Here is a 19,698-nt window from a genome sequence, read left to right on the forward strand (position 1 = left end):
TTTATAAATGTAATTTGTACTCACTAGCTAGCTAGTTAAATAAAATAAATAAGTTAATTTTTGCAGATGGAGGTGGAGGAAGTAGGGATGGTAATATTCGCTCTCTAGGAAGAGTACGCTTGGCATTCCTGCACTAGACCACCCACGCCGACTATACATAAGTTGGATTAATACGAACCGAACCCCGCTGTTTCAAAACCCTGCCGTAAAGAACAATGATAAATACTTTTTACGTAGCCTGCTGAATCTTAGAAATACTTACAATAGAAATGGGATATTTCATTGTACTATGCCCCATTCCAACGAACCTTGTAAGAATGAAAATAATTATCATTAACAAATTTATGAATTCGTAAGTGGGTGCCGACGTTCTTCCTCGACTAATTCTCGGAAACTTTAATCATTCATTCGTTCTGCGTGGAATGTCGTTCCGTAAATTAATTAAAACAGACGTCAATGTAAATAAATGACGTTGCATCCAGGTCACGGTGTGGGGAGAGGGGAGTCTGACAAGCATCAGAAGTTAACATTTCCGGACAAGAATTCGAGAGACAAACATATTTACGTCAACATGTCGAAAACAAAACAAAGTCAGGCATCGCAGCATTCAAAACAACTGAACAGGCGCCCTGCAGTATCATATCTTACAATGTCAATGCGACAGAATATTCCGTTCTTTATGAGAGTCATAATAAGAGGGAAAGATTTCTGTGAAGGTAAAAGCTCTTGCAAGATTATTTACTTCCAATATAAACAGTGTTATTAAACGACACATACTCATCACAAATACAGTATTAACACAGATTTAAAAGAATCATAGCCAGTTTCTCCAAGTATTTATAGAATATTTAACGACTGTTAAACGCTAAACAGTTTTGAACTATAACAATTTTGTTGAGCCACCTGTGCTTATCTTCTTAAAGAGTTTTTTATAACATTAACGTTTTCGATACTGCTTATGTATCATCATCAGATGTTAGTGCATTATGTTGACAATATGTAATGAAAACCTAGCCTCATGGTGTTTTATGAATTTACTATTTGGTTTCATATTACTTATCGTAATGTCGCACAATATACTCGTAGATTTTCAAGGCAACTAGGCTTTACAATTTTGTAAGAAATTGAAACCTGACTTGAATATCCTACAAATAGGCCAATTAAATTCAGTATAATTAGATTTTATGCTACGGGTTCTTTTCAACTAACTACAGCAGATGGTTTTTACTTGGTTATTTAACGACGCTGTATCAACTACGAGGTTATTTAGCGTAGATAGGATTGGTGATCGCGAGATGGTATTTGGCGAGAATGACACCGAGGATTCGCCATAGATTACCTGATATTTGCCTTACGGTTGGGGAAAACCGCTGTGGTTGAGAGGCCGCGGTGATGCCTACGTGGAAATGTTAAAGTGATTCTGCTGGCTGTAGGAGAATTCGGAGGAATCCGCGGGGGGCGCCTTAGGGCATGCACAGCATTCAATTCCGGATAGTACAATGATTCCACCCAAGAGGCCTTCATGCAATGGTAGTCACCAGCTCGTGCCAATCTCCTCAACAAGGGGGACTAATAGATACAGTTGAATAAGCCCTTGGAAAAATCATGCTAGTTAATTTATCCAAGCAGGAATCTAACCTTCGCCCAAGCACAGTCTCAGATCAGAAAATTCCGTATTGCCAGAGCTACGCCAATTTTTTTTTTTCGTTGTTGGTAACTATATAGCAACTATTAGATGCTTTTACGGTTGTGCTAACAGATGTAGTTACTTGTCAACAATGTGACGCTGAAATGTGTGTTTAGGTTACAGGTATTTTTATATTTGTGACTAGCCGTACCCGTGCGCTCCGCTGCACCCGTTAGAAATAAATATAAAGTAATTACATAATTAAAATAGGACATTTGACCCAGGGAACATTCGTGTTTGATAGAAGGATAAATCGTTTAATATGTTACTTAATTTAAATTGTATTTAAATAATTAAAATAAGATCATTTTGATCCAGAGAGCACTCATTGGTGCAATGACAATTCCTTTAACATGTTTCTTAATTTTTACTACATGCAACCATAGTTTAATGAACATTGACATCATTTAGATTTAATGTGTATATTTTATTTTACTTGTTATAGATTTCCATTGAATTATGATAATAATTTAATTTTAACCCTTGTTTTCTACGTATTCAGTAAATGGCGTTTGGCCCACTATGGTTGTGAACCCTTCAAATAACTTAAGTTATATTATATAATATTACATATTATATTATATTATATTATATCAGAAGTTACTGTAATAACATTACAGCATTATGTCCATCTAGAGAAACTTCACCTTCCAATGGTGAAATAATAATTAATTATACAAATCGGTTAATTTAGCTTCCGATATTACTTCATACAAACACAGAAACATTCTCTGTAGGCTATCTTTCATAGCTTTTGATTGTTGCTGTCCAAGGCCCCTTATAGAAGAAGTCATTTGTTTTTTTATTTCATTATACGGCCTTAGATGGCAGTTATTTTAATTTTAAAACTCATTTATCTCATTAAATATCAGTCCTAACAAAATGTTTCTAGGATTAAAACTTATCGCAAATTATTTTTAAAGAACCTTTTGTTATGTAACATTTTTCACAAAAATCAATAATAAACGAGATATTTCGATTTATTTAATTCAGGCTCCCTTATAACCCCCCTTTTAAATAATGTATTCTGAATGCCATATAGCCTATAATTTAAGTTACAACGAACTTAATTTATATACCAATTTTCATCGAAATCCGCTCAGCCATTATCGCGTGAAAAGGTAACAAACATACAGACAGGCAGACATACAAACAAAAATTAAAAAAAAGCGATTTTCGGTTTCAGGGTGGTTAATTATATATGTTAGGACCAATTATTTTTGGAAAATCGAAAATTACCAGAAAAATTTCGGCTACAGATTTATTATTAGTATAGATAATTGGTTAATATTAACCCGGCACACTCACAATCACACTCACATTCATTCAAATTTCCATACACCCAGGGAATTCTTCTTCTTCAAGAAAAATTCACCGAGAGCCGAGCCCGGAAATCAAACCCGGGACCTTCCGATCTGGAAGCCAGCATGCTGACCAACAGACCACGGAGGCAGTCAAAGCTACGCCAATTGCTTGAAGAAAATGCAGAGATTTACACTGGAAAATCATGTTCTGTAACAATAATTTTTTTCCCTTAACTATAAACGCTATCTTACGAAAATTGACGTCATTTTAAAGTACCGATAATATTTTCTACCGAAGTACACACTTTCCCTGCAGTCCTGTCACTTCAATGCGTCCTTTTCATTCTTAGTGACGGAAAAGTGTTTCAGTTCCGTTTTTATCGCCATGATCAATCACTTTTATGAATCAGACTGTATTTACACACATGAGTTACAGTGACTGGATTCAAACACACATTTATCGCTATGTATTGTTAGCCACTGCAAATTAAATCAGATGATGAAACAATACTATGGCTGTCCTCTGAATTGAACAATATCCTCATTCCATGTGTCTATCAATTCATTCTGTTTCTACCATTGCATTACTATCAACAGAGCTGAATGCACGCATTATTTATCTCGAAATATTATCAAATCGACAATTATGGTAAAATGCGTTCATAAAAGCACTTCATTAAATTTAATATGTATCTTACATCTGTTGACTGAAGCAACAACCAGACGTATCCGTAGTTTTTGTTGTGCCTTCTAATTAGAGTAAAAGGTTCATAATTCATTTTGCACTAAAATACATTATAATTTTATTCACGTCTCATAAACAAAGGAAAATGAAGTCTACAATATATTTGCATTAGATATTAATTTATTACGTAGTGTTTAACCCGGTAAACATGTGCTTCTATAATGGTTTATTTTAAAAGCATTTTGTCAGTCTCATATCAGTAACTAGCAATTACTAGAGTATATTAATTTATCTTTTTTTTTTTGTTAAGTTCGCTTTATTTTCTTGTTCCTATTTAAACTGCAACCTTTAATTTTTACTGTTTAGTTCCTTCTTTCGACAATTAACTTAGTTGCTTAGCTAGACATTTTTTAATTTCCTTACTTACTAATCTATTCATTCTTTCACTTATTTTTTAATTCGGTCCTTACTGCACCCATTCGTTTATTTACTAACTCATTCATTTTTTTTAATCATTCATTAACCAATTAGTTCTTTCAATAGTTCATCAATCCATTCGTTGTCATACCCGCTCCTTAATCCACTCATTCTCTTAGTCATTAATTAATTCATTCAATATCTTAATCATTCATTAATCTAACCATTCTCCTAATCATTTATCAATTCATTTATTGCTTTAATAATTAGTTGATTCATTCATCTCTTAATGATTCATTAATTCATTCATTATCTTAATTATTCATTAATCCATTCATTCTTTTAATCATCCATTAATCCATTCATTCTCTTAATCATTCAGTAATCTTTCATTTTATTAATAAGTCATTTATCCACGCATTCTTTTAATAATGCATTAATTGATTCATTGTCGTAATCATTTATTAATCCATTCAATATCTTAATAATTCATTAATCTAATCATATTAATATTGACATATTCATTCGTTGTTTAAACAATTTTAGATTTATTAATTTGTTCACTAAATAATAATATTTATTTATTTATTTATTTATATTTGTGTGCTGAACAATAGCCAGAGGCCAAATGTAGTTCAGCAGAATGCACAAATAGAAGATACAAAGGTGCAAGAATAAATAAAATAATATCTTAAATCAAGAAAAACATATATAAATAAAATTGAGAACAAGGACAGTAAATACTAATAAACGAAACTATATTTTAAAAGGATCTAAATTGTTCTCATGCAAATTGGCATATTTTATGCATCTATAGACTGGAAAAAGAGATTTTGAATTTCTGGTGTAATTTTTTTTTTAATCTTAAACCTTTTGTAGGAATGCGAAGGCTGATATTGTTTATGATAGACTCACAATCAATATCACCCTTGATGAGAGAGAGATGGAACGGAGAAAAATTCTCTCCGGCGCCGGGATTTGAACCCGGGTTTTCAGCTCTCCGTGCTGATGCTTTAACCACTAAGCCACGCCGGATACAATCCCGACACCGTTGAGAATCGTCTCAGATTAAGCTCCATCTCTTGGGTTCCCTCTGGTGGCCGCCCTCTGCACTACGTCATAGATGTCTATGCACGCAGGACCGAAGTCCATACATGTGTAGAGGTGCACTCAGATGAGTGACTGGTTGGCCGGGGTCCGACGGTATGGGCGCCGTCTTTAAATCACAAAGTGATTTATTACGCATATCATATTTATTTTGATGTACCGAAGTACATATGATATTTCCATGCAGATATTCTGCTTTCTCAGATGATGAGAGAGAGATGGAACGGAGAAAAATTCTCTCCGGCGCCGGGATTTGAACCCGGGTTTTCAGCTCTCCGTGCTGATGCTTTAACCACTAAGCCACGCCGGATACAATCCCGACACCGTTGAGAATCGTCTCAGATTAAGCTCCATCTCCGTTCCATCTCTCTCTCATCATCTGAGAAAGCAGAATATCTGCATGGAAATATCATATGTACTTCGGTACATCAAAATAAATATCACCCTTGATAACTTCGCAAAAAAATTGATAATCGAAATTCTGACGTCTAGAATAAAGGCTACAACAGTTAAACTATTTACAGGTAATCTCATAATTAAAGTCAAAGGAATTGGGTATAAATCGAAAAGCACATAAGAAAATAATTTTTTTTTCAATGTTTTCCAATCTCACCGAATCAGTTGAAGTAATGAAATTCCAGGCTACAGATGCATATTCAAGTTTAGAACGAACCAAAGTAAAGTATAGAATTAATAGAGACGCAGGAGTAGAAAAAGAATAAGTTATAGACCTTATTGAACTAAGCATTCTTATTGAATGATTATAAACATATTGAACATGATCGTGAAAATATAATTTAGAATTAAGTAATACACCAAGATCTTTAATAGAATTTTTTCTAATAATATAGACGTTATTAAGGGAATATGGAAGTAGTTTTTCGCGAGTACGAAATGACAAAAGTTTTCAAAAAAAAAAAAAAAAAAATAATAATAATAATAATAATAATAATTTATTGTGCTCCTTCACACAAAAATAGAGTTATATAATTTACATTTAACTTGCTCCCGAAAAAGCCAAAGCTTGCAGTTATTTTATGTTTTCTTCATTTAATTAAAGAAAAAATAATGCATTCTCAATAGAACAAATGGATTTTCAAGTTACACACGCGACTGTTTTACGAAACTCGGTTTCCCCAATACTTCTCAATTTGGAAGTAATGTATTTTGACATAACAACCCTCTAGGAGACCCAGCGTTGAAAGCAAGCAGACAGGACGACTTTGGCGTGTATCGAACTGAGACACGGAGCTGCTGTGGAGATTGTGACAATTGCACGAGACCCAAGCCGCATGTCTTTCCAGTGGAATTCCACAGCCTGCTGTTACGATCGCACGCAATCTGCGTCAGTCTAGAAAAGATTATTCCGGATCTTCGGCGGAATGCACAGAGCGCCTATGCATGTATGTTTAGTCTACCTGTCACACGCTTCTGTCGTAGAAGTTGCCGCATGACGAAGGAGTTTTTAGTACTACATCGGAGCTCCAACCGTGTAACATAGGCATGTCAAAACCCTGCACTTTGTGCAGTCGCTCACATTGTGCACTGGTCTCTGTGCAATATCCAGTTCCTATTCCCCTACCTGGAGTGAATCGGCTTGGAGGGGAACGCGACAGGGCTGTACAATACCTGCAGTAGCAGATCAGCTTTGGTTTCAGTAACACAGATCAGTACGGGTGCTCATCGAGCTGTGATTGTGAATGCGTTATGGAAAATAAAGTGAGGAGTCCACAGATATAGCGAAGAAGAGAAATCACGAATCGTATAACATAACTATTATGATGTTTTCCTCAGCCAATAGTAATTATTTTAAAATGAAAGGCTTTCATCATATCACGTGGACCTAATAGTGATGTGAGAATTTAAATCATATTAGTAAAGTTCTCAAAATATATTCGCTAGCTCTTGTTTCTTAATTAGTACTCTCACGGCAAAACAAACATGACAATGATGTTGTTTTGGAGTCTGTACTAACACAGCCAACAATGGTTAGACGACTTATAACTTTTATTTGATAATCTGATAAGTGATGAGAATATAGTGAGGAATACATGTGAGGATCTTGAGGTTGTAAGGGAAGGAAGGAAGCAACTGTGTTTGTATTATAGATTTTACTATTGTTGAGTATTTGATGACAGGTATATAGTTTGTAACCATAAGTAATTTTGTTTTAATTTTTTTTTTACTATCGCAAACCAACTATATAATAGGTGTTTTATTTGTAACTACGCCAATTCTGTGCATTATCTCATTAATATTGCTTAAAATTATATATAAGATCACAAATTAATGTAATAATCTTGCAATTTCTCTACACCTTCGATTATAATTTCTAATTTTATTTCATTTTGTTTTAACTGAAAGTAATTATTGCGTAACGTATTTAGTATTGTTTACTGTCTCTTAATTAGTGTATTTATATTGTAACTATGACTCAGACATACTATTAATTCTTTAAAATTGTGTATTATCACTACATAATGTATTTCACATGTAACAAACTACAACCCTAATATACCAAAGGTAAAATAGGGTTTCAATATTTGGATAACAATAATAATAATAATAATAATAATAATAATAATAATAATAATAAGGAAGCAACTATTTGTAAGGCGGAACAATTTTCTGGAAAAATAATACATAATGGCGAATTTTCCATTTCACATTACTATATTATCTTAATATACTTAGGTTAATAAATCTTTAAACCTGACATAAACAAAATGTCCTCGCTTCGCAGCTTGTGAAGTACTCTTTTAACTCAATTCAGTAACGCTCCCAACTTGCTAATACTTGCTCTCAACGTTTTCCAAATAAACTATATATAAATTTGAATTCAAGCTTAATTTATCCAATTTATTAATAATAATGTGAATTTATATTAATATACAGCAAGGAAATGATTCCAGTGTAAAAGCCTCACAATGTCCTACTGCATGTAATTGGGAGTAAAATATTTCCTTTAACATTTGAGCACCAATGGACCCAATAATGCTTGAGGAACAATAAAAGAGTATTACTTTGAAATAATCAGTAGGACTACGTAAAATGAAATATTGTGTTCGTTTTTTGTTGTTTCGAAATTACTGCAATATTTATATTTTCTTCAAATACTGTATATAAATCACGTAAATAAATGATTCTTTACAAACGACTGCTTTGTGAATTGTAACTGAGTAAGTCTATTGTTTCTTGTGTTACAATTATTGTCAAACATAGACACTGACAATAATTGTGTTTTTTTCCTTCTACTAAGTATGTTTATAATGTCCAAATGTCAATTTAATTGAACGCTAGAAGCGCAGAATAGATTCTTGTACATCCCTCCCGCTAAGAACTGGTAAGAGCAACCAACATGTGAATGACGCCATCTGCACAGACCGGCGTTCCGCGCACATGCACTGCACTTTCAGCGTCTGACTTCTGACATGCCTGGTGTAACACAAAGGAAATAATAGGCCTATCTTCATTTCTGTGTTTGATGAAGAATTGTGTATGTAATTTATTCTCCAGGAGAGAAGGTTGAAGAGTGCTGCTTCTATAGAATGTCCCATAAGTCTGGAACCATAAGCGAATTACTGAAAATGTTTTATCTTTGTCCATAGAACAACTCAGTGATGTCTTTAAGTGAAGAGGAACATATGCAACTGATTCTGCTTGTTGGCGGCCGTAATCCAGGGAGGTTGACCATGAATTTAATGCTTTGCATCCCGAAGGAGGGCCAATTACACACAGTTGTGTGGGAAAAATGATTTAAAAATTTTTATTGAGACAAGGTCCATCGCAGAAATACCTCGTATATATGTTATTATACACACTATTTAAGGGATGTAATTGATGTTTTGTTATTTGAAGTGTTGTATCAGTGGAGACGTGTGTTGTTTTAGTAGAAAATTACTACATTGTAAAACTGTAAAAATTGTAAAATATTGTAAAAATTTGTAATTGTAATATTGTAAAATTTTGACTTGTTCCACATCTTAAAGCGTCATTGCTCATGTAAGATCTATGGAAGATAATGAATGAATGAATGAATGAATGAATGAATGAATGAATGAATGAATGAATGAATGAATGAATGAATGAATGAATGAATGAATGAATGAATGAATGAATGAATGAATGATGTGTGAAGCGTGTTGTGTAAATGAAGTGTGTTTGTGTTAGTGAAGTGTGTTTGTGTTAGTGAAGTTGTATAGTTTATAGCGGTAGTGCAAAGTATTTGAACAGTGAAATGTTTTAGAAGTGTTAGTGAAATCAGGATAGTATCAGTGAAATGTCTCGTAGTTTCAGTGCAGTGAGTGAGTTGACAGCGAAATGAGTGTAGTGCTGAAAGGTACTTGTGCATGTGTTATCATTCTCGCGGGTTTAATTCGAACTTAGGGTTAAGATACAAATTAGATTTACTGTAAATGTTATTTTAAGTGGTCGTGCTTCATTTAATTTAGGATTATTATTATTATTATTATTATTATTATTATTTAGTATTAATTATTATTAGTACTATTATTAATAATTGTATTTTTATTAATTGTGTTTATTATTAATTGTCATTATTGAGTGTAATTAGTTACCACTGCCACCGGGTATATACCCATTTGCAGTGTGAATAAATATATACACAAACACACATATTGTAAAATGCTTTTTTACAAGCCAGTTTTTCAATACTGTCTTAAATTTATTAATACTACAGAATGCTGCACTCGAGGGAAGTAAATTAAAGAGCTTAATTCCAACAACTCTATAACAATTTAGAACTTTTACTAATGTAGTGTATTCAGAGTCAATATGATTTCTTACTCTAGTGTTATACTTATATTATGTATATCACCTCTCAAATTGAATGTATTATAATTCTCTCTAACAAACGACAAACTGTAAAATATGTAAAGACAAGATAAAGTCATTATTTTCAACACTTGAAAATACCTCCTACAGCAGTCTGCTTGCTTAATCCCCGTTATACATCTTACAGCCTTTTATATTCTTAAAAATTAAAATATAATAACTTCTTGAAAGTGATAGCTGCCCACTCAAAATTAAATTATATAAAAAAACAAAAACAGTTATTATACTAATGCAATAAAATTATTAGAATGAATAAATAAATAAATAAATAAATAAATAACAAAATAAATAAATCAATCAGTAAATAAGTAAATAAATAAGTAAATAAATAAGTAAATCAATCAATCAAACAATCAGTGAATGAATGAATGAATAAATAAATAACAAAATAAGTAAATAAATAAATGAATAAATGAATAAATAAATGAATACATAATTAAATGAATACATAAATAAATAAATAAATAAATAAATAAATAAATAAATAAAGTAAATAAATAAGTAAATAAATAAATAATTAAATAAATAAATATTATCTTGTTTGCACTGATTAGCAGGCTGTATATTCATGGTAACCCATAGAAAGGGCAGCTGTAAAGTTTTGTTAGGCCTATCTCTCTCTTATTTTAGAATCATTGTTTCCTTTTTTGTGATTTCAACTCACAAATAAATGTTCTAAAATAATTTATAACATGTGCAAAATAACAACTATTTTCGAAAACGTAGTGTCTGCTACTGATTAGTAACACGTTTCGACTTTCGAAATCCCTTTCCACTTCGTAATAATTCCAGGAAAGGAATCTCCACGGAGAGACGTACAGGAATAAAATCCCGAGCGAGAGAATTTAATACGCGTTTACGTTAACGTGAATCAGAAATGACGTATTTCAAGTTTGTAAATGCAACACAACTTCTATGTTTTAAAAATAGACGCAGCTAGGATATTCCCTATGCAAGAGATGATACAGAAGTGGATTATATGACACTTTGTATTCATTTTTTATTTGCTTGTTTCTCGTTGCCGTGTTGGGAGATGAAGTTGGTCGGAGCCATGAAAGGGAGATCAATGTTTTTTACTCGTAATAAACTTGACTGTATGAAGTGCCAATCCACGGCATGTAAAGCTATTGTGCACCAATTTCGAGCTTTTGTCTGCTGAAATCGAATCGGGGGGTTTTAAATTTGGATTGTGTTGCGATGGACATGTTTTTGCATGCATGAACGCGTTGTAAACCCATTAAGCGTTGTGTGCGTGTGTGTGTATGAGTGAGAGGTAGCTGTGATCTGCTGGTCGTGAGAGTAGAGAATGGAAGATTTGGGAGAACGCGAAAAAGACCGGAGCCGCTACGTATTACCGCAGATAGCGGATAAAAAGAGTCGCAGAGACAAACTTACAAAAAGCTAGTTCAGCTGGTAATGTACGAGAAATAACGTCCAGTGAGAAGTTTTAGTTACGATTTTAAGCGGTTTTTCTGGTAGTTCTACATATTTACTGCTGCAAAGTTGACGTTTTGTTGATCCCTTAGCTTCACATCCTGCTACCGGTTAGGCACATCACATCTAAAAGAATGGAACCTCTATTGTTTTCAGAAAACGTAGGATTAGTTGAGATTTTCATGAAAACTCGATTCCTTTCACGCTATCAAGCCGACATACGGCTTCTCCGCAACAGTGATTCTCATCTAAATGTTATGAAACCATATGCTCTGTTCGTCAGCAAAATAAAGTGTACCAGCTAATCAATATAATAATTACTTTTTTCATTTTTTTTAAATATAAGTGATAATAATAATAATAATAATAATAATAATAATAATAATAATAATAATAATAATAATAATAATAATGGCTTTATTTAACCTGGCAGAGTTTAGGCCTTAAGGCCTTCTCTTACACTCAACCAGGATTAAAACTTGCTTACACTGTTGAACATAAAACTGGATCGGAATTAAGTAATTACATACTGATACATAATGAGACCAAAAGAGGTAGTTACATAAAATTTACCTCATAAAATAAAAATAAACATAGTGAAATACATATTAATTTGTTAGAATCAAATACGAATCACATAAAAACAGAAGCCGATAATTCAATTAAAAAATGTACACAGTAAAAATAAAAATAAACACATTAGTATACATATTAGTATTTGATTACAATTAAGTAGGATTTACATAATTAAACCAGAAACCGACAATTTAATAAAATGTACACACAAAATTGATTAATAATAAAAAAACAACTCAGTGGGATACATATTGGCGTTAAGTGATAAATAAACACGATTTAGATAATAAAAATAAGAAACAAAAAAAAAACAAAAATAAAAATAAATACAGTGGAACACATTCCATTAAATATTTGCAACACGTTAGGTCTGGCAACTCATCATAAGATATTTTTCTAATTTACATTTAAAGGAAATTAAAGTTCGGCAGCCCTTGACTTCAGGCGGCAGAGAATTCCAGTGACGAGAAGTAGCAACAGTGAAAGACGAAGAATCGAGAGATGATGTGTGCAGTGGTATTTCTAGCGTGTTGTGATATTGTGACCGAGTATTTAAGTTATGATACCGAGAAAGACTGTGGAATCGGACAGATAAGTAAGAGGGAGTAGAGGTGTGCAAGATTCGGTATAAGAGAGAAAGTGAATGTAACTTTCTCCTCTCATTTAACCTGAGCCACAATAATTTATCGAAAGAAGGCGAAATGTGATCGTAGTAGCGGACATTACAAATGAAACGAACACACGCATTATGAACACGTTGCAGTATCTGGGATAAATCCACCCTGAGATCACTGAATAAAGCGTCACAATAATCGAAATGAGGCATAATAAGAGTCTGTACAAGCGTCTGCTTTAATTTAGCTGGATAGTGGTACAATCTTTTTAATGAGTGAAGAGTGGAAAATACTTTCTTGCATATTGCATAGATATCTCCCACACTAAGCATGTATTATACTTGTTCTGTATCCATGCTACTTTTCACTTCATTCTCGGTCACTTTTATTATAGCCATCCAATCACTTCGGTTTCAAGTTTTAATGAATCTGATTTGATTGTCAAATGTTATTATATAATGACTAGCTATACACGTGCGCCGCGCTGCAGTCGTTACCAGAAATGTTCATGTTAACAGTTTTGTTATTAGTAAAAGGAAAAATCGTTTATTTTCCGTGGACAAAAATAAATTAAAATGTAGTATAAAATTAGAACTTTATGTGGACTAAAAGTTTAAGTAGTGCTATAGATTACCGTGGCTTACTCAAATACGTAATTAAGTACCGGTAGTAAACATTTTTCGACAATATATCAAGTTTTCTATGCGTAAGGATCTGTTTTAATCATACCGTATTGCCCATTTGTTCTCAGTCCTCTATTCACTCTGGAGTTACCGTAATTATATTATACAGACTATATTCATCTAGAGGAGCTACACTTTCCAATGCTTTTAACCAAATCGGTGAAGTATCGTCTGAGATTACTTCATACAAACAACATTCTCTCTTTTTAGATATTAATATTGACAAACATTTACATGCATATAGATTACAATGATATCCACATAAAATAGTAATAATTGAACATATTTCGTATGTTGTGCAAGGCCGTCTTAAATAAATGCAGGCATTTCTTTTCACTTCACTGTAGGCCTATTAGTCTGATTGAGGCGGCACTGATATAAAAAGCATTGTTAGTTTAAAACTCACATATCTCGTTAAAAGTAATTACTATCAAAATTTTGCATGGCGTGAAACATGTCGGAAACATTTTTTAAAGAAACTTTGGTAATGTAACATTTTTTTTAGAAAATCAATAATAAGCGAGATATTTCTATTTATTAATTTCAGGTCCCCTTATAACACCCTTTTTAAAGAAAGTGTTTTGAATACCACATAGTCTAAATTTGAAGTGGGATCTAACGTAATTTATATACCAATTTTCATAGAAATCGGTTTGGCCAATATCACGTGAAAAGGTGACAAAGATACAGACATACCTACAAATAAGCTATAAATATAAAAAATGCGATTTTCGGTTTCAGGAAAGCTAATCATATGTCTTTACACGAATTATTACTGCAAAAGCGAAAATTACCAGAAAAATTTAGGTTACTGTTTTATTATTAGTATAGATGACTAGAAATCCCCGTGTCGAGGTAAGTTTAACGGAGCTTCTAATACCTATTCATTTTGATCTCAGTTCTTTCACTCTGAAATATCGCAATACAATTTTTATGGTAATATACGAAGGATAATAATTCCTCAATGTAGCCACCATCTCATATATACTATATAATTTGAAATGGTAATGAAAATTACGGGAAAACGGCTGAACGGATTTTAATGAATGACCCGTCATTTTGAAGCTTGGCATCCAAGGAATTTTAGAAAAATAGTAACTTTCAGTGAAACGTTAGTTTTCCTACATAATTTTCCTATTTTCCAAAATCCGTCTTTTGTCAGTTTTGAGAACCAATAGTATTTCAGAATAAAACAAAACACACACTACAATAAACAATAGGCTATTACACGAAGGCCATGACCTGCAGGATTGCTGACATATAGTTCAAATTCAAGTACTGGTTATTACAAACTTCAAGACTTATTAAAATAATTTACAGATCTGATTCTGCGGTGTGTAATTTTTTGAGTACACCTGTGGATTGGATATTAAAATCTACAAAACTTGAGGTGGTTTGATAACATTATTACCATTAGAAATGAAATATTATTATAGTTAATGCCATGATGTTTATATATATATATATATATATATATATATATATATATATATATATATATATATAAAGCTACAAAACTTGTGTAAGATAATAATATTGTTATTAAAAATCAAATATTTTTACAGTTATTAATCAAGTGGAGTTGAGCCTTTTTCATATAATTAATGGCGGTGTGGTGTAGATACTTATATGCGTCATTCTCTTCAGTATTGGCTCGAGAGAGAGCAAAAATTACAATTCCTAAGAAAAGATGGTATTACTTACTGATAATATAAGAGGCCTACAAAATTTTATAGTCTCCCGATCATTTCAGCAAGATCTCTTAGCAGGATAAAATGATTTTATCCTCTACATTTCAAGCTCTAAATGCAGCAGCTATACCAAGATGCCATGTCTATTGTTCGAAAGCATAGCAAACCTGGCTTTTTTTTTAACTTTCACCTACAATCCACAATGACCTGAAATCGCTATTGCTTTACTCCCACATGAAAAAAATCCACTGATTGGCCTGACATTGTTACTTGCGTTTTCTCTTTGAAACTCGAAAAATTAAGGTAGATAGGTTCAAGAAAAAGTATTTGTCATAAAAAACATTCAGAGGAGGTATGTTTCATTAGTATGGAAGCAAATAACTTTCAAAATGTCTGGTATTTTTCATTGAAAATAGATCTGAAACATTTTTATTTGAACGTCTAATGAACTTAGTTTGCAGCATTTGCTAGACAACTCTTTAAAAATAGGAAATTTATCAGTGACCGGTACTGAGTTTGAGAAACATTTAATAAATTATTTATCTGATAATTCCTTTAGAATTCACAATATTTAATGGGATAAAATTTTATCCCCTAACATGGAGCATCTATCAAACAACATGCTCTTTTCCATGATAACAGTCTTCGCTTCTGTTTATAACGAAAGTCCATCAATATCCTTCAGTAAATTCAGTTCCACTGCTAAGTTACATTATCAAAGGTTGCAATGCTGAGAGATCTAAACTTCATATCATTTTTGGAAATAGTTTCAATTGAATCCAGCAGTTTAATTTATTTTCTTTAGTATTCTAATGTCAAGTATATGCCCCAACTGTAATTTTAGTTTCGATAAAGAATATTGAATGCCGAGATACTGTAGCACAGCCCTGTCTCTATCTCTAAGACTGAGTAGGTCGAATCTTTAAGATAGTAATCTTAAAAGACTGCCTTCGTTAATAATGCATATTATTCATAATGGCAGCTCATTTATTATTTTCCACATTTTATCTCGGCAGTAATACAAAGTACTCCTCTCCACGCAACTTGTGTCTTCACTGGTTGAAGCCGGAGGAGAGAATAACGGAAATCAGACTAGTGATAACTAGAGCCCGGATGTTAGGCAAAATGCCTTTTTTAAACTGAGTGTATGTATGGAAGACCTATTACAGATAAACACGTTCCCACACATTTGGGGACGATAGGTCCAATTTTTATTTTGCGCTTTTTTCCTTTTAGTTCCCGTTGCCTACTTTAAGGTTAAATGCTATTTTACGTCGTATATTTTTAATGCACTTAAAATAAACCACACATAAATTATATAAAAACCATTGTACAAATTAAAAATATATATTCAGCTCACACAAATATTTGCTGAGAATCTTATTCTCCAGCAATACATATGTTTCCAAGAAGTCGTAAACTTTTCTCCCCTACCGATTTCATATTTTATGTCACTTAACAAAGATGTTTGAACAGTACCTATAATCCTCACTGCTCAGGTCACTTCGGGGTTTATCAGCGAAAGAAAGTGGATGAGGGAATTATTAAAAGCAAGTCTCCAGGTCCCGTTACTGTTGTCGCTTGCACGCACAAGTCACGCGTACTTTGAAGTCTCTAAATCCCTTCTCACACCCCTCTTTTTGAGACAATACACAGTCGGTTTTTCCCGATCTCTGAAAGAAATATAGACAGTCCTTCTGAAATAAGTTGTTTTACGTTTGCTCCAATCACTTCAGTAGAAGTAGAAAGATCTTTTTCCATCATGAGCAACGTTCTCTCTGACAGGCGGCTCACTATGACAGTTGACAACTTAAAAAAGCATCTTGTCGTGACATGTAACCAAGGAAAGTGTGTACCGTTTGGGATAGTTTATTAAGTATTTGTCTATTTTTTGTCCGTTTCAATGAATTATAAATGCCTATTTCACTGCCTATTTTTACTATTTTTAGTGCCTATATGCCTGCCTATTTTAACCAAAATAAATGCGTAAACATCCGGCTCTAATAATAACTATAGTTTATCATATCATATCATATCATATATCATATCATATCATATCATATATCATAGCATATCTTACATCATATGATTATAATATATCATATCATATCATATCATATCATATCATATCATATCATATCATATCATATCATATCATATCATATCATATCATATCATGTCATATCATATCATATCATATGAAGAGTTTGCGGAAAAAACGATGAATGTCACAGTTTTCTTAAGGTTGATGTCATTGTCTAATTCAATGGATCACTGCGAAATTTAATGTTGTTCTTATGAAAAATGGTAAAAAGGAGAATTATCACCACGAATACAGTAATCCTTTCCTTTATTTTCTATAGAAACAGCACTACATCTTGCAGTTATAGACTCAATTAGATCATTATGTAATCCTTAATAGAAATGTGACATTCATCGTTTTTCCCGCAAGCTCTTCATATCATATCATATCATAGACTATATCATATCATATCATATCATATCATATCATATCATATCATATCATATCATATATCATATCATATCATATCATTTATATAAGCCATAATATATTCCTCGTCCAATATGTAAGTAAATACAAATGAAGAATATTGATGCACCATTTACGTGTAGTATTCGTAATAATATGTTGGAATCTTTCGGATCGAAATTTGATTTAATACACCAATAGATCCAATAATAACTTAATACTCCAATAATACCATACCATATCATATCATATCATATATCATATCATATATCATATCATACTTAATACTGTACCATATCATACAATATATCATATCATATCATTACCATATCATTTCATACCATATCATATATCATATCATATCATATCATATCATATCATATCATATCATATCATATCATATCATATCATATATCATATCATATCATATCATATATCATATCATATCATATATCATATATCACATCATATCATATATCACATCGTATCATATATATCATATCATATGAAGAGTTGATATATCATATCATATCATATCATATCATATCATATCATATCATATCATATCATATCATATCATATCATATCATATCATATCATATCATATCATATCATATCATATCATATCATATATCATATATCATATCATATCATATATCATATCATATATCACATCATATCATACATCACATCGTATCATATATCACATCGTATCATATATATATAATATCATATCATATACTCGTATATCATATCATATATCATACAATATCATGTCAACATATCGCTTTCACCGTCTATTGATTAAAACATGCATTGGATAAGTTACAAGAATCCTTAGTGCTCCCAGCTCTCTGTATTCTGTTAAACTGATTCCTAGTCATTCGAATTATCTTATATTCGAAACTTATTTATACGTAGTTCTGAGGTGAGCACAACTTAAAGTATTCCTTCAATTTCGCACAACCCAGGTTTTACTATATATTTGTTAATTCCCTCAGAAACGTCTTTTAAACTCACGATTTTATCTTCTGTCTGTATTATCTCTAATATATTTCACATCCCATTAGAATTATTAACCGAAATATTGCCTATTACATGCTAAATTGTCCGTACTAGACCTACGCAAAGCCAAGATGGATAGATATCTAGCAAAAGAGAATTGAAATGTTTATACTAAGACTTTTCATTTCCTGAATTGTGACGCCAAGTTCCATGTCTCATATTCCAGCCGGATTATTTATTAAAGCTTCTATTTCACGTTGTTGGTAGAACGAAATTACACTCCGCTATAATTTATTATACCTACTGCTAAATATGAGTTTTCTCTTTTTCTGTAGATGTGAGAAATGGCACCTAGGAACTTAATTACTCTCAGGGAAACATATGTTTATGGTAAATATTAATACTGGGTTTTGCTGCAGTGTTGATCATAGAGGGTCCCTTTCAAACAAATTGAGTTCTTGTCTCGCCTTTGAATACATTAAACCGCAGTCTAGCCAACATACAATCGTAATAACTGCATAAATTTATTATTTATAATCATGTTTCCACCCACTTCTGTTCTTTTTTTTTTCTAGGTTGACGTTTAATTATTAGATTCAGCGCAGGGTCCAGATCGCTAAGAACATTCCCATTTGTCTCTTTTTACTTATTTCAATTCATGCTCCAACTCAGCATACTTATCCTTTAATAATAATTCTTTGCGTAACTATCATCATGAACGCACTGGATGGAAAATCATGCAGTGCAGTGCCTGACGTGATCACAGACAAAACAACAACTTGAAAACACTTTTATTACGTTGAACATTTTACTTAATATTTCAGAGTATCAAATACGCCTAGTGATACAACGATGTATTTATAAACTCTTTAAAAAAACTTACAAATTGCACGATAATCTAGAACTGAGAAAATTGGAACCCGGGATTTGCAAGGGATTATCTGATATTTGTCTTACAGTTGGGAAAATCTTCGGAAAAAAATCCTAACATAAAATCAGTCCAACTGGGATTCGAACATTCGCCCTAGGAGCACTATCCCTAGACTACCATTCAGTACTAAATCTTAAGTAAATGAAAAGTTATAATAATAATAATAATAATAATAATAATAATAATAATAATAATAATAATAATAATAATAATAATAAT

General features: G+C 32.2%; 2 non-coding genes across 2 annotated transcripts; both read right to left on the reverse strand.

The window, feature by feature from the left end:
* Positions 1–5,056: 5,056 nt before the first annotated feature.
* TRNAS-GGA (transfer RNA serine (anticodon GGA)) lies at positions 5,057–5,128 on the reverse strand. The gene has a single exon. It is a non-coding gene; the product is annotated as a tRNA-Ser (tRNA).
* A 310-nt stretch (positions 5,129–5,438) lies between these two features.
* On the reverse strand, positions 5,439–5,510 carry TRNAS-GGA (transfer RNA serine (anticodon GGA)). Its single transcript has one exon. It is a non-coding gene; the product is annotated as a tRNA-Ser (tRNA).
* Between the last annotated feature and the right edge of the window lie 14,188 nt (positions 5,511–19,698).

This window comes from Periplaneta americana, chromosome 13 (assembly GCF_040183065.1).
Source record: "Periplaneta americana isolate PAMFEO1 chromosome 13, P.americana_PAMFEO1_priV1, whole genome shotgun sequence".
Taxonomy (NCBI): Eukaryota; Metazoa; Arthropoda; class Insecta; order Blattodea; family Blattidae; genus Periplaneta; species Periplaneta americana.